Source organism: Marmota marmota, unplaced genomic scaffold (assembly GCF_001458135.2).
Source record: "Marmota marmota marmota unplaced genomic scaffold, marMar, whole genome shotgun sequence".
Classification (NCBI taxonomy): Eukaryota; Metazoa; Chordata; class Mammalia; order Rodentia; family Sciuridae; genus Marmota; species Marmota marmota.
Genome location: NW_026000093.1, coordinates 13221540 through 13237033, shown reverse-complemented (window position 1 = coordinate 13237033; position 15494 = coordinate 13221540). Strand labels below are relative to the sequence as shown.

General features: G+C 37.9%; 1 protein-coding gene across 7 annotated transcripts in view; it reads left to right on the top strand.

Moving 5' to 3' along the window:
- Window positions 1-220: 220 nt before the first annotated feature.
- Sgk3 (serum/glucocorticoid regulated kinase family member 3) overlaps window positions 221-15494 on the top strand; it is a 117976-nt gene continuing 102702 nt past the window's right edge. For 5 of the 7 annotated variants that reach the window (XM_048782978.1, XM_015485822.2, XM_048782980.1 and 2 more), the window contains exon 1: window positions 221-568. The gene's annotated coding sequence lies outside the window, so the exon portion shown is untranslated. Of the gene's footprint in view, window positions 569-798; window positions 932-15494 lie in introns of all 7 variants that reach the window. The other 2 variants (XM_048782976.1, XM_048782981.1) reach the window with 2 other exon arrangements.

The window sequence follows — 15494 nt, the reverse complement described above, 5'->3', positions numbered from 1 at the left end:
TGGTGGGGTGTCTCGTCCCCTCTAGTGAGGGTCAAGCAGCTTTGCTCCCTACACAAACCAAGGTCATTTTCACGCCTTGGCCCATCGCTGTGGCCCACGCAGATCTCGTGGCCCAGGGCAGCGGTCACGATCTGCTGGGCAGCGGGAAACCACAAAGGATCTGCGCCCGCAGAAGGATCCACCGGCGTCCTGTTGAACTTTGCACACCGCGTGACTGGGGCAGACCGCGCACGGTGGCCCGGCCCTTCGCTCGGGTCCTCGGGGGAAGAGAGGAGGCTGGTTTCCGCGGCCGGGGCGGCGGGCCTGAGCGGGGCTGCACAGCCTGCAGCCCCTGCCGGACGCGGGCTGCCTCCCGCTCGCCGTTCCCGGTTGTTCGTGCCCCGGACTTGGAGCGGGAGCCTTCCCCGGCGAGCTGCCGGCTGCCCTCGCGGCCCCACGGGAGGAGCCCCCGGCCGCCGTGACGCGGTCAGGGAGGAACGCCAGCGCCCGGCGGCCCTGCCGGGAAGGAGGAAGCGCGAGCGCGCTTGACTCGCGCCCGCGGCGCCGGGAGGCAGCACCGCGGAGCCGGGTAGGTGCCGGGCCGGCGGGAGGGTCCGCGCGGTCCGGGCCGTGGTCGGAGCCCCTACGCGGGAGGAGACGGGGCGGGGCGAGGGCTGCCCGGGGCCTCGACTGCTGCAGCTCCTCGAGCAAACGTGACTTTCCCGGATTCCCCCGGGAATCTCCGAGAAGGTCTGCAGGGAAAAAGCTATACCCCCGCCCAGCCCCCAGACTCAGTTTGTGGTCTTTTGTTTCTTCGAGGTGAATTCGGATTGTGCTTTGACATTCCTAAACGCCCGAGGGGTGTCGGTGGGAAGACAGTTACCCTGGGCGCAGCCCCTAGCCTAGAGGATCGGGCAACGAGGAGGGACAGAAGACCCCACACGAGGAAGAAGTGGGTGCGGGTCACCTGCGAGGCTCGGGGTTGCGGGTGGCCGCGGGAGGGGTGCACTGGAGGAGCCCTTTACCTGTTGTCAGCCGAGCTGTTAGGGCGAGACTTCAAGGCGCTGCTGTTCTTTGAAGTTCTCAGCGACTTGAACCCTTTGGTCTCTTTTCAAGTCAGTCTGTGTTAATTCTCTCAGTTTTAGCACTGGTATGTACCATCCAGAGGCATTTTTAGTGATGGTTACTAACAGAAACGAGAGCATAAGGTAACATAGAGAAGAGAAAGGATTCATCTCTTGCAACTTCAGTTCTCAATTTTGCACGGGTATTTCTGAACCATGAGTAGAATTTCAGTCCGGCACAACAGGCTTTACAGGGTGTATTTGAGATTAAAGAATGAATACAGAGCGCTACAATTTCAAAATCTTTGTCGGGATGAAAATAGACTGTTGTGTAGTTTGATTCTCAATCCCTTCTCACTAGGTTGAGTATTCACCCAACCCATGGGGAAGTGCCGTCTTTTTGTGCCTCTTAGCTCTTCCTGCGTAAGGGGCTCTAAAGTGCTTTATAAATATTAACTCAAATTCTTAATTCAAGATTTTAAATTATAGCGGTCCTAATCATAAAGGGACTGTGCATACCTTAGTTCCCCGAATGTCATAGCAAGAGCTGGAAACAGAGGGAAGTTTCAGGCATATTTTAGCGCTGGGTGTGCCTTCTGGCCCCCTTGGCCACCACTCCCTTAAGACAAGCTGCCACCCCTGCATTCGCTGGGGAAGCGAGTCTGTAGCTCCAGGGAATAAGACCTGTTGCAAGCAGGTCTCACCAGATCCCAAGCAGCTTCTGTAAAATAGTCTTGCCATTTTACCTTGGAGCCCATTAGCTAACTGGAGAAACCAGAACTTCCCCCTTTTTTCAACTGCCACAGCATGGAGCCTCATTTTGTTTTTTAAAGGAACTTTGTTTCCTAATCTGTTTGACAATTCATAGGACATGGCTTTAGGTGCCAGGATCAGATTGGATGATAAAATAACATTTCGGTTTGTACACATTGATGTAAATTATGTTTCCTAATTTTACTGACCCTTGCTGTTGGTAACACTGAGTTGGTGGGTCAGTCTAGTAGGTGTTCATTTTGTCATTTGTAGATATATATAGGATGCTTTTTCCAGAATAAAATAACCTCTTCAAAGAGCACTTTGGCCTGATGGCCAAATTGATTGAGATCTGAAATGGGGACTAAATAATATAGATATTTTTTTTCATTATAATGATTACAAATGTAATCAAAATCCATACATCCCTTTCTTCTGGTCTCCCTCCTAGTGCCCTGGTGTGTGTGTGTGTGTGTGTGTGTGTGTGTGTCTCTCTCTCTCTCTCTCTTTCTCTCTCTCAAATATTTAAATTTCCAGGGAGGTGATTAAATGAGACCATAAACCTTGTTTAATGGGATTATAAAGTACTTCTTGAAGCAGGAAGACTCACTTTCCTCTGATATAATTTATGGCACAACAGATGTTAGTAGCACTCATGCATTCAATTCAGCCAAGACACCTAACACTTTCATAGTTTACAGAGTGCCTTCAGACATACTCAGATGTCATCAGAAATCTTGTGAGGTTGGTAGCCATTTTTTATTCTCATTTGTACAAGTGGAGAAACTGAAGCTGAGAAATGTTAACATGATGTAGCCCTGATTACACAGCTGGTGAGAGGCAGCACTTGACTAGAGTAGGCATGTGGACAGAGCCTGGCACGTGCAGGCCTGTAATAAACATTCCTTGGAATGAATGACTCCAAATGACTGCAGATATCTTGAGCTTTCAAAACACACTTCTCATAATTGATTTATGCCAAAGAGATTTCTAGGCCTAATCTAGTGCTTTTCTTTTATCAAATAGCATCTGGTACAAATACTACCTTTTCTGGGACAGGAATACCCTTTGGACTAATTTCTTAGGATTTGTCATCCCTTTTTTTTAAAAAATTATTTTTTAGTTGTTGATGGACCTTTATTATTTATTTATTTATTTATTTATACACGGTGCTGAGAATCAAACACAGTGCCTCACACATACTAGGCCACTGAGCCACAACCCCAGCCCATCATCCCTGGTTTTTGAAAAAGAAAATAATTTTGTTATTTTTTATTTTCCCTTCCCATTCTATTTTTTTTCCTCTGATTTTGAAAGTGTCTGGATTGAACGCATGGTGTTAGTGTTTGTGTTGACAGCTTTCTTATGTAGATTCTAAGCTGCTTAGATTTATGCTCAAGTTCAAACATACTGTGTTTTGTCTTTTTTGTTTCTTTGCATTGCTAGTATTCAAACCCAGGGCCTCATACTTGTTAGGCAAGGTGCACTATTACTGAGCTACACCCTCACCCCTCATTTTTTTTTTACACGTATCTGAGATTACTCAGAGTGTATGTATGTGTTGAAATATTGCTATTACTTTAGTAAAAAGGATCATGTTTTTAAAAAACAGAAAAATTAGAGCTGGGTGAGGTGGCGCACCTGTAATCCCAGCAGCTAGGGAGACTAAGACAGGAGGATCTCGAGTTCAAAGCCAGCCTCAATAAAAGCAAGGTGCTAAGCAACTCAGTGAGACCTTGTCTCTAAATAAAATACAAAATAGGGCTGGAGATGTGGCTCAGAGGCTGAGTACCCCTGAGTTCAATCCCCAGTACTCCCCTCAAAAAATAAAATAAAAAACAGAAAAATTCTCAACTATGTATATCCTGTAAGCATAATTTTCTGTATCCTAAGTATGTGATCCCCAGATGGAAATTAGAGAGGAAAATATGGCCATTACCTAGGCGGAGGAATTGTTATCAGGGAGAAGTGATATATGGGATGGCCTTCCCTTATGAGGGATATTATCTGGTAAGAAACCTTTAATGAAGCCAGACTGAGTCATTTGCCTGTCAGCCTTCTAAATGAGGGTGGGATAAAATTCTTATGACACCTGTCTTGTTTGAGAAACCACTTTTACCTTTTCCAATCCTCATGGTTTCTTTCTTTTTTAAAAAATTCATGTAAATTACTGACTAAACTGCTGATTCATGAAACTCAAGTTATATAACATGTTATTCCTGATAGAAACAGCTCTCACATTATTTTAAACCACTCAAAGTCTGTTTTCCTTTACCTATTTCATTCTGTATGTGGAGTCTTTATTCTTATTTCACTATAAACATTTTTTTTCTTCATGGAGAGAAGTGGTAAATCTAAGAGATACCCTGTAGTTCACATCAACATAATCTAACCCAATGCAAGCTTTGAGTTAATTATCATTGCCAAGGAAGGTGAGATGGAAATGAGACCTTAAAGGTCAATTCAGAGGAGCAACCAGTAAAATTGTATTGCCAAGGCTAAGGCTGAGCCTGGGGGGCTTTGAGAGGGAGTTAGAGAAGTGTGCAGTGTCTGATTTCTCAGGTCCTTTCCTATTTCCCATGGGTCCTGAAAACCTAAACTTATCTCCTTGTAGCCACAATTCTTCTATCATTCAGAACCAAAATCTGTTTTCCTTGGGTAGTGTTGTGGATGTGTGAAAGAGGTAATGATATAAAGGGAATTGTAGGGTAAGGGACTGAGAACATGTTTTTTATTTTTGGTGGGGGGGTACCACTGATCCACATCCCCCACCCTATTTTGTATTTTATTTAGAGACAGGGTCTCACTGAGTTGCTTAGTGTCTCATCATTGATCGCTTTGAACTCGTGATCCTCCTGTCTCAGCTGCCCAAGCCACTGGGACTACAGCCATGTGAGTTTGCCTGGCTTAATAACATGTTTGATTGAAAGAAAAAACAGGAGGTTTGTGGGTGAAATAAGAGATATAAATTAGATCTCATGGTGAAGGATTCCTAGCAGACAGCTCTGCTCCCATGGGGCCAAAAGCATAAAAAAGATCTATATGGAATTGAAGTATGGGAAGGACTGGACATATCTGTTAGCATGAGAGAATCCTGGTGGGCAGAGTCTCTTTGTACCACCAACTGCAGAAGTCTTCTTATAGGTATCTCTCTCTTCAGGCCATGAAGTGAGTTTATTTGCAGATGATTAAAAATGCAGAGCTGGTTTAGTTACTTTTAACTTAAGAGTAAGGTTGATTTGATAGGTTTTTCATTGGGCAATGGCCTAGATTTTGTACCCTTTTAAAACATTACTCCATTTTGGTAACATCTGTAATATTGAAATGATGTCTGTTCTTTTCACCAGTCTGTGATTTTGAAGAGATAACATTGCATTCACACAGGATATACTAATGAGCATGATTCAGGTTAATTGCTTCCATCTGGTTTCCTGATGTATTTGCTCAGTTAATACCAAACATTTTGTTCTTTATTGGTAAAATGGATTTCATATAAAATATATTCATCTACAAAAATAGAACTCACTGATGGATTAGCTAGTCCACAGACTGCTAGATGAAACTTCTTTGAGTATGGAGGTACTTCACTAAGACTCCACTAATTTGCTTGCTTGAGTTTGGAAATGAGAAAGAATTTTATTACTCCAGGGTTGGCTTTTTTTTTTTTTTAAAGATAGAATCTAGTTATGTTGCTTAGGCTGGCTTCAAACTCAAGGGCTAAAGGAATCTTCCTGCCTTGATCTCCCAAGTATCTAGGACTATGGTATGCCAGCATACCCAATCTTGCTCTAGTTATTTACTGTACAGTTTTTTTTTAAGTCTCTCTCTCTCTCTCTCTCTCTCTCTCTCTCTCTCTCTCTCCCCTTAGTTGTATATAGAATAATGCCTTTACTCTGTTTATTTTTATGTGATGCTGAGGATCAAACCCAGTATCCCACACATGCTAGGCTAGTGCTTTACCACTGAGCGACAACTCCAACCCCCAACTTTCTTGTCTTTTAAATAAAAATAGACTAGAGATAACTTAGAATGATGCAGTTTCCAACTCAGGGTGCCAATATATATATAAGATCATTATATAAATTTTATATAATGTAATGCATATGCATTGTGTGTATGTGTGTATGTGTGCACGTATGAACATTTAAAAGGGAATTTTGGAATAATATCCTTAGTTTCCCAAGAAAACACTAATTGTGCACCTTTTCCCCTATTTTTTAGTTGTTTCATTCTTTATTTTAATTTTTACTCCAATTTTGGGTGGCACTGGGAATTGAACCCAGAGGCACTTTACCACTGAGCTAAATCTCCAGCCCTTTTTATTTTTTGAGAGAGGGTCTCACTAAGTTGCTTAGGGCCTCACTAAATTGCCGAGGCTGTCCTTGAATTTGTAGTCCTCCTGCCTCAGACTCCCAAGTCACTGGGATTATAGGCATGCACCACCACACCCAACTGTGTCATATTTTTAAACATTACTTTTAATTTAAAAAATGCACACCCTTAAATCAAGTAATTGAGAATAATGTGTAATAAAAAGTCCTTGCTACTCTAATTTTACCCACAAAGATAACCATTGCTAAGTTTTATATGTCTAGACTTTTTTCCTTGCTTATATAAATTTCTATACCTCTATATGTAGTTTTTTAAAAATGAGAATCATCTATGCATTTTGTTCTTTTGTTTCTTATTTAACACTTTCTCTTAGACTTTATTGATTTCTATCATTAGTTTTGACAGTTGCATAGTATTCCACTTGATACTTGTTTATCTATTTCTATTACTAACCAAAAAATACATTTTTTTAATAATAAATGTTTTTGAAAAATAAGAGGGGAAAATAAAAATCACTATTCTGAGTACATTGGCATGTGCCTGTAGTCCCAGCCACATGGGGGGATATCTAAGAAATAGAAGGATACCTTGAACCTGGGAGTTTTGGGCCTGCATAGGCAACATAACCAGACCCCTGTCCATTAAAAAAAAAAGTCACTAGTGAACCTATCACTCCTTATAACTACTATTAGCATTTTAGAATATATCCTTCAGAATTTTATTTGTGTATTCACATACACATTTTCAGTGCCAGAAACATTCTCTATACAGACTTGCTTTGTTGGTTAGAGAATCATGCTCACAGAGCCAACCAACGTCACAGATTCCATGCACCTTTGAACTAGTTATTTTACTGTGTTTCCTGGCCACCTGCCATACCCCAAACCTGGCTAACACTATTGGAAATTTCTACTCCTGCTCATAAAGGGGATGAGGTGAGGGTGTGTGGATGAACTGACAAATTTATCCAAACCAACATGAAGTGCATGTCCTTCTAATGGGGGTCAGTCAGTATTAGTATTTTAAGTACATCTCAAATATTTAAGATATTTAACAAAAGAAATGATAAAAGTATTCTCATGATTGATCATAATCACTAAAAAAAGAAGCAGAAATAATGGATTCAAACCAAGGGAAAAGTGGCTTCTGTAAAGTTGTTTTAAATCAAACAGCTGAACTAATGATAAGCACATTGCTGAAGTAATTGGTTTAACAGCTCTGCTGCCAGTGGTGGGAATAGGTGACCTTGAAGTTTCTTATGATCCTATTACAGTATAGACTGTCTCAGGGTTAGAAACAGTATAATTTCATGCACAATTCTCCCTCTTTACCTACTAACACCACCAGTTTTTCCACACAGCATGTGTGTCTGTGCTGACATCTCCCTTTTCCTCTCTAGTGGCACATATATACAAACTATAGCCCACACTTGCCTCCTATATCTTTTTGTGACCTCTCCTTCTTTCCAAGAGTTTATTCTCCTTTTTTTGTGGGGCGGGGGAACAGGGATTGAACTCATGAACTCAGGGCATTTGACCACTGAGCCACATCCCCAGCCCTATTTTTTTGTGTTTTATTTTGAGACAGGGTCTTGCTAAGTTGCTTAGTACCTTGCTTTTGCTGAGGCTGGCTTTGAACTTGTGATCCTTCTGCCTCAGCCTCCCAAGCTGCAGGGATTATATGCATGCGTCACCACACCCATCCAGTCTCCTTTTTAACCTTGTTCTTTCCTTTTCTTGAAATTCTTGCTTCAAGAAATTTTCTCTCTATCCTTTTCTCCATCTCACTCTCTTCATTTTGGTCTTGAGCAAAAAAGATAATAATCATGGTGATACATTTAAGAGCAGGCCTTTAATAAAGAAAAAGAAAGCTTTTAGTTTGGAAGGAAAGGTAGACATTATAAAGAACTAGTGGTTTCAAACCTTCAAAGCCCTTGAGAATACCCAGTAATTCCTTTCAAAATATCCACAGAAGTCTCCACCCACCTCCTTTTTCTCTAAATAAGCTGTTTTTCCTTAAGCATTGGCATGAACTAAAAAATTTAAAACTATTTATAATGATTTTTGTCCCTATGATTGCAACAGCATTGTTTTGGGCTGTTTTTCTACTGAAGATGTCATTCATCTAATGGGTTGCATAGAGTGTCCTGGTCTGGAAAGATAACTCCCAGATATGACCACTGTTCCTTTTAGAAAATATGTCCAAAGTTTGAAGTATCTGGCTTAAAAATTACCTTTTTTTTCCCATCTAAATTGAAGACAATGAAGCTATTCTAACAAAGCTTAGCAAGCTTTGAGAAGTAGTATATCAGGATTCCTTTCCCTACATATTTTCATCAGTAGAGATGTGAGAGGTATGATCCTGGATTGGGTTGGATCCTTGGGAATCAGATAGGAAGCAATATTGGTTCAAAAATGCTAGGTCTCTTCTAAAAACCTCCACAAGAGATAGAAATCAGGGAGGGTCAGGACTGATAGTCTATGCATACCAACTTCAGCTCACCTGTAGAGGTGCTGGGGCCAGACATGAGGAGCTTCACACCAACACAATAGCAACTTAAGCCACACCAAGAGTAAAGGCATATTTTTTTCATAAATATGAATAAGAAAGATTTTTGAGCCAGGTGCATGCCTGTAATCCCAGCAAGTTGGGATGCTAAGGCAAGAGGATCACAAGTTCAAAGCCAGCCTCAGCAAAAGCGAGGCACTAAGCAACTCAGTGAGACCCTGTCTCTAAATAGAATACAAAATAGGGCTGGGGATGTGGTTCAGTGGTCGAGTGCCCCTGAGTTCAACCCCTGGTACCTACCAGGTATCGATTTTGAAAAGATGTTTTTGTTCAGCCTCTCAGTGATATGGTACTAAAATTGAAACATGACAATACCAAATTATTTGCTTATTTGGACTGGGGCCATTGTTAATAAACATTTGGAAGACTTTAAACTACTTTTTAAAAATGGTTTTTAGGGCTGGGGATATGGCTCAAGTGGTAGCGCGCTCACCTAGGGTGTGTGAGGCACTGGGTTCGATCCTCAGCACCACATAAAAATAAAATAAAGATGTTGTGTCCACTGAAAACTAAAAAAATAAATATTAAAAAATTCTCTCTCTCTCTCTCTCTCTCTCTCTCTTTCCTATCTCTCTCTTTTAAAAAAAAGATACTGTGTCCACCTAAAAACTAAAGAAAGAAATATTTTTTTAAAAAATGGTTCTTAGACTCTCATGAACATTAACATTATTTTCTCTTCTTTGGTTTAAAAATGTTTTTCTCTTTTTTGTCTCTTATTTTTGTTCTTCCTTTTTTAAAGTCCACTCAGGTATGAACAAAAGGCCCTGTCCCATGGAAGTTATGTATTACTTTCATTGGACTTATTAGGATTAAAAAGTTTTCTTGTGAGATTTATTTTTTTATTTTATTTTATTTTTTAAAAAATATTTTTAGTTGTCAGTGGACTTTATTTATTTATATATGGTGCTGAGAATTAAACCCAGTGCCTCCACATGCTAGGCAAGCGCTCTACCACTGAGCCACAACCCCAGCCTGTGAGATTTATTTTTATTATTATTATTTTTTGGTACTGGGGATTGAACTCTTCAGCACTTACCAATGAACCATATTCCAGTCCTTTTTTTGTATTTTATTTAGAGACAGGGTATCACTAAGTTGCTTTGCTAAATTGCTGAGGCTGGCTTTGAACTCATGGTCTTCCTGCCTCAGTCTCCTGAGCCTCTGAGATTACAGGTGTGTACTACCGTGTGCAGCTGCCTGTTAGATTAAGAACATTGTGAATAAAATACCACCTCTGTGTGGAAGGACAAAGAAAAAATAAGAATATATATTGTTTGCTTGTCTAAGCATAGAGAGACTTGGAAACTATACATAGGAAATTTACAATGTTTACTTGAGATTGGAGGATGAGAAGAGAGTGGATAGGAATGGGTGGGAAACAGACTTTCACTATATCATATAAGTATATGTGCATATGTATATATATTTTATATATAGGTATATGTATTATATATACATATAGTATATAATATATATATATATATATAACTGTGAATATGCAACTCATTATTATTTATTACAATTATTTTAATTGTAAAGATCATGTCCTGGAGTTTCTTTTTAAAACTAGATCTTTCTCTAGTGTCTTATCCATGTATACATCTTTAGTAAAGTTGTTGTTGTGGTTTTTTTTAAACATTTTTAGTTGTAGATGGACACAATACCTTAATTTTACTTATTTATTTTTATATGGTGCTGAGGATGGAACCCATTGTCTCACACATGCTAGGCAAGTGCTGTGCCACTGAGCCACAACACCAGCCCAAGTTGTTATTGTTTTAAATCCTTCTTAAACAATGCATTTATAGTCTTATCTCAAAACAGTAGTATTTTGCAGGCACCTTGCCATGGCTTTTTCCCCCTCAGTGCTTTCAAATGCTGTGACTATTGTTCATTATGAAGCATTCCATTAGGAAATTCTGATGCTGCAAATACAGCCAAACTCTAAGTTTTCGTTGGCTTATTTGGAAGAACCACTTAATTGAAATTATCTTCAGTATTTTGCCAAATGAAGACTCAGTTGTTTCCTAGTTGGTTTACTTTATGTATTTAGATAATTCTGCCATTTTCAATTGTATATGCTAAATCAAATATTCTCTTTCATCAGTTTTATTTTTTGTAGCTATTATCATTTGTCACCTGTATTTTACCTTGCAGAGAGCAAAGAAAAAGAAACGCATATGTTTATTGAGTACCTACCCAGATTACCACCTGCTGGTAAGGCAGTAGTTAAGGGAGTTTGAAAAATGTTATTCATTGTGAACTTTAAAAAAAAAAATTCTTGTAGTTGTAGATGGACAGAATGTCTTTATTTTAGTTGTTTATGTGTGCTAAGGATCGAACCCAGTGCTTCATGTGCTAGGCAAGTGCTTTGCCACTGAGCCCCAGCCCCTTATTGTTACCTTTTTATTGTGAAATAGTATTAATGATTTAATCTAGAAACTAGTGCCAGATTTCAAGAAGAAAACTAAAAAGGTTTTAAATATCATGTAGTTTCTGCCTAATAGAAAAATCCTTAAAATTCTCGCTTTAAAAGTTGCTTGTGTTAAATTCTGAACCACAGAATCTGAATGTCTTATGTTATCTGACGAACTGCCACACTCATTCTTTTAGCATCCAAAGTCCATTGAACTTGCCAATGATAACAAATACTACTATCATATTCTAAAATCCCTAACAAAGATAACCATCGTCACTTCCATTAATCCTTGGAAGTAGAGAAATAACTTTGCTGATTTTTGTTGAACATTAACTTGGCAGATACTGGGATGAACTCCTATTAACTAAGTAAAACTGATAGAACATTTCAGTTCTGAGTTCTTTGTAAGCTACAATATACAATGGTTCTATTCCCTAATAAATTGTATTTACATTCCTGGATGAAGATGGTGCTGGGGTCTGAATATGTCTCCTCAAATTCATGTGTTGGAAACTTAATCCCAATGTAACAGTACTGGAAGGTGGAGCCTTTTCGGAGATGTTTAGGTTATTGGGGATTGGACCTCTGGAACTGATTGATGCTGCCATAAAAAGGGGTTATGGGAGTGGTTTGTCCTCCTCTGCTCTTTTGCCATTTGAGGACACAGAGTTGGTCTATCTTCATCCTTTCTACTGTCTGCTATGTGAAGATGTAGCAAGGTGGCTCTTACCAGATGCTGGCACCTTAATCTTAGACTTCCCAGCCTCCAGAGCTGTGAGAAATCAATTTCTTTCCTTCTTTTCCTTTTTGTTGTGGTTCTGGAGACCAAATCCAGGTCTCACACATATGCTCTGTCTCTAAGCCACAACCACAGCCCTGTGAGAAATCAGTTTCTGTTCTTTATAAATTATCCAGTCTCAGGTATTCTGTTATAGTTGCACAAATGGACTAATACAAATGCTGAGAAAATTCAGATGATTGAGAAATTTTAAGAAGTAAAATGTCTCAGTGAGTGGAGAAGACACTAGAGTCTCTTATAGTTTTAAAAAAATATAACTTGGGTTTATTCCAAGAATGCACTTAACACTGGAAAATGAACTAATGTAATTCACCAATGTCAATAAACTAAAAGAGAAAAATCATGATTATCTGGATAAAGGAAAAAACATCTGATTAAAAAAACAAGATTTGTAAGAAACACACATATATACTCTTTTAGCAAATTAGGAATAGAAAGAAACTTCCTCAATCTGATAAGGAGTTATCTGCAAAACAAACCGATGAGCTAATATTACATCAAAGTGTGAAATATTGAAAACATTCTTCAAAACAGGGAAGTAAGACAGGATACCGACTATTACCACTTCAACATTCTACTGAAGTCCTAGACAGTGTAATAAGGAGAAAAAAAAGTTATTAAGATTAAAAAGGAAGAAGTAAAACTTCCATTGCTCATAGTGTACAAAATTATATATGTAGAAAATCTACAAAGAATCTGCAAACTTTTAGTTTCAAAGGAAGGGTCTCATATTTAATATTTTAAAAATAGGTTTATTGAGATATAATTCCCATGACATTAAATTTGCCCTTTTAAACTCCAATTCAACAAACCAACCAACCCAATTCATTGGTTATTCACAGAATTGTATGGCCACCCCATTATTTCATTCCAGAACTTTTATCACCCCAAGAAGAAACTCTAGACCCCATTATGAGTTATTCCCATCCATCCCTCCTTCAGCTTCTGGGAACAACCAGATCTATTTTCCCTCTGAAGATTTGCCTCTTTTGAACATTTAATGAAAAATTGAAGCATATACTGTGTGTTCTTTTGTGAATTTATTTCATTTAGCATAATGTTTTCAAGTTTCCTTTATGATGTAATATATGGTATTTAATTTCTTTTTATTGCTGAAGAAATATTCTGTTGTGTAGATATACCATATTTTGTTTATTCATTCATCCATTGGTGGATATTTCAATTGTTTTACACTTTTTGGCTATTGTAAATAATGGAACTATGAATTTTTGGGACATATTTTTATGTGGATACGTGTTTTCATTTTTCTTAAGTGTATACCTAGGAGCAGAATTGCTAGGTCATATAGTAACTAGTTTAAGTTGTGGAGGAATACCAGTAATGTATGGAGGTTCAGATTTCTCCACATGCTCTCCAACACTTTTTGTTGTCTTTTTATTTTAGTAGATATGAAATGGTATTTCATTGTGGTTTTGATTTGTAGTTCCCTAATTACTATTGATATTGTACATGCTTTCATATGCTTATTAACCCATTAAATGTCTTATTTAGAGGAATGTACAGATTCTTTGCCCCCCCTTTTTAACGTTGGATTGTCTTTTTATTGTTGAATTATAAGAGTTCTTTATATATTTTGGATATATCAGATACATAATTTGCAAATGTTTTCTCCCCTTCTGTGAGCTTTCTTTTAATTTTCATGATTTCCTTGAATTGCAAAAGTTTCAATTTTTGATAAATTTCAGTTTATCTATTTTTTATTTTGTTGCTTGTATTTTTAGTATCATATCATCTAAGAAATTATTACCTAACCCAAAATCACAGAGATTTGCTCTTCTGGGTTTTTGTTGTTGTTGTTGTTGTTGAGCTAATTTTTGTTAATAGTAAGGTACAGGTCCAACTTCATTCTTTTGCATGCGGTATTCAATTAACCCAGCATTATTTGTTGACTAATTTTTGCTGAATTGTCTTGGTATTCATGTAAAAAATCAATTTATGAAAAAATATAAAGGTTTATTTCTCTGTTTTCAATTAAAGCCCATTGATCTGTCTAGCTTACTGTCATTGCCACACTGTCCTTAGTAGCTTAATGTAGCTTTGTAGAAAATTTTGAAATCAGGAAGTGTGAATCCTGTATCTTTGTTCTTTTTCAAGACTACTTTGACTATTTTGGATCCCATGTGTTTTCATATGAATTTTAGGATCAGTTTATTGATTTCTGAAAAAAGGACAACTGTGGTTTTTGCATTGAATCTGAAGATTAATATGAAGACTGTTAACTTCTTAACAATATTAAGTCTTTTGATCCATGAATGTGGGTCATGTTTTCATTTACTAAAGTCTTTAACTTTTTTCAACAGTGTTTTGTAGTTTTCAGTGCACTTATGTTAGAATTTATTCCCAAGCATTTTCTTTTGCTTTTTTAAAAATATTTTTTTCTAGTTGTAGATGGACACAACATCTTTATTTATTTATTTTTATGTGGTGCTGAGGATCGAATCCAGTGCCTCACACATGTTCGAGACAGGTGCCCTACCACTGAGCTGCAGCCCCAGACCGCATTTTCTTCTTTTTGATGCTATTGGAAATCAAATTGTCTGTATTTATTCAATACCACTGTATGGAAATACAATTGTTTTAAAATTGATCTTGTATCCTGCACTCTTGCTGAATTCATTTATTTGTTTGAATAATTTTTGTGTATTCTTTAGAATTTTCTATATTCAAGACCATTTCATTGGACACAGAAATAGTTTTACTTTTTTCCTTACCAATCTGGATGCCTTTTAAAATTTATTTTTTCTTGCCCAATTGCTCTGCTAGAACCTCCAGTTGAATAGAATTGGAAAGCACTGATATTACTTGTCTTGTTACTGATCTCAGGGAGAAACCATTTACCTTTTCATCACTATAAATGATGTAAGCTATGGGTTTTCCATAATGGCCTTTGTTAGCTTGAGGAAAATCCCTTCTATTCCTAGTTTGTTGAATGCTTTAAATTAGTAAAGGATGTTGAATTTTTTCAGATACCCTTCTGTATCTATTGAGATAACCATGTGGGTTTTGTCCTTTAAATATCTGTATTACATTGATTGATTTTCAGATGTTAAATCAGTCTTGAGATAAATCATACTTGGTCATGGTGTATAATACTTGTTGTATGTAGTTACATTTACTTTGCAGATATTTCACTGAGGATTTTTGTATCTATGTTGTTCTATAACTTTGTCATGATAGAATCATCTGGTTTTGGTATCATGGTAATACTGGCCTCACTGAATGAGTTGGAAAGTATTCATCCCCTTTTTTTAGGGGGGAGGTGAGATTTCATAACGGATTGGTATTTATTCTTTTTTAAACATTTGGTAGATTTCACCAGTGAAGCCATTTGGTACCAGGGTTCTTCTTTGTAGAAGTTTTTTTTTTTTAATTACTGATTTGATTTCTTTACTTGTTGTATTTATATTTAGATTTTCTATTTCTTCTTGAGTTAGTTTTGATCGTTTATTTTTTTCTGTGAACTTCTCCATCTGATTAATTGCTGTACAATTGTTCATAGCATTCTCTTCTAGTCCTTTTTACTTCTGTGAGTTGAGAGTGGTATTCCCTTTTTTATCCT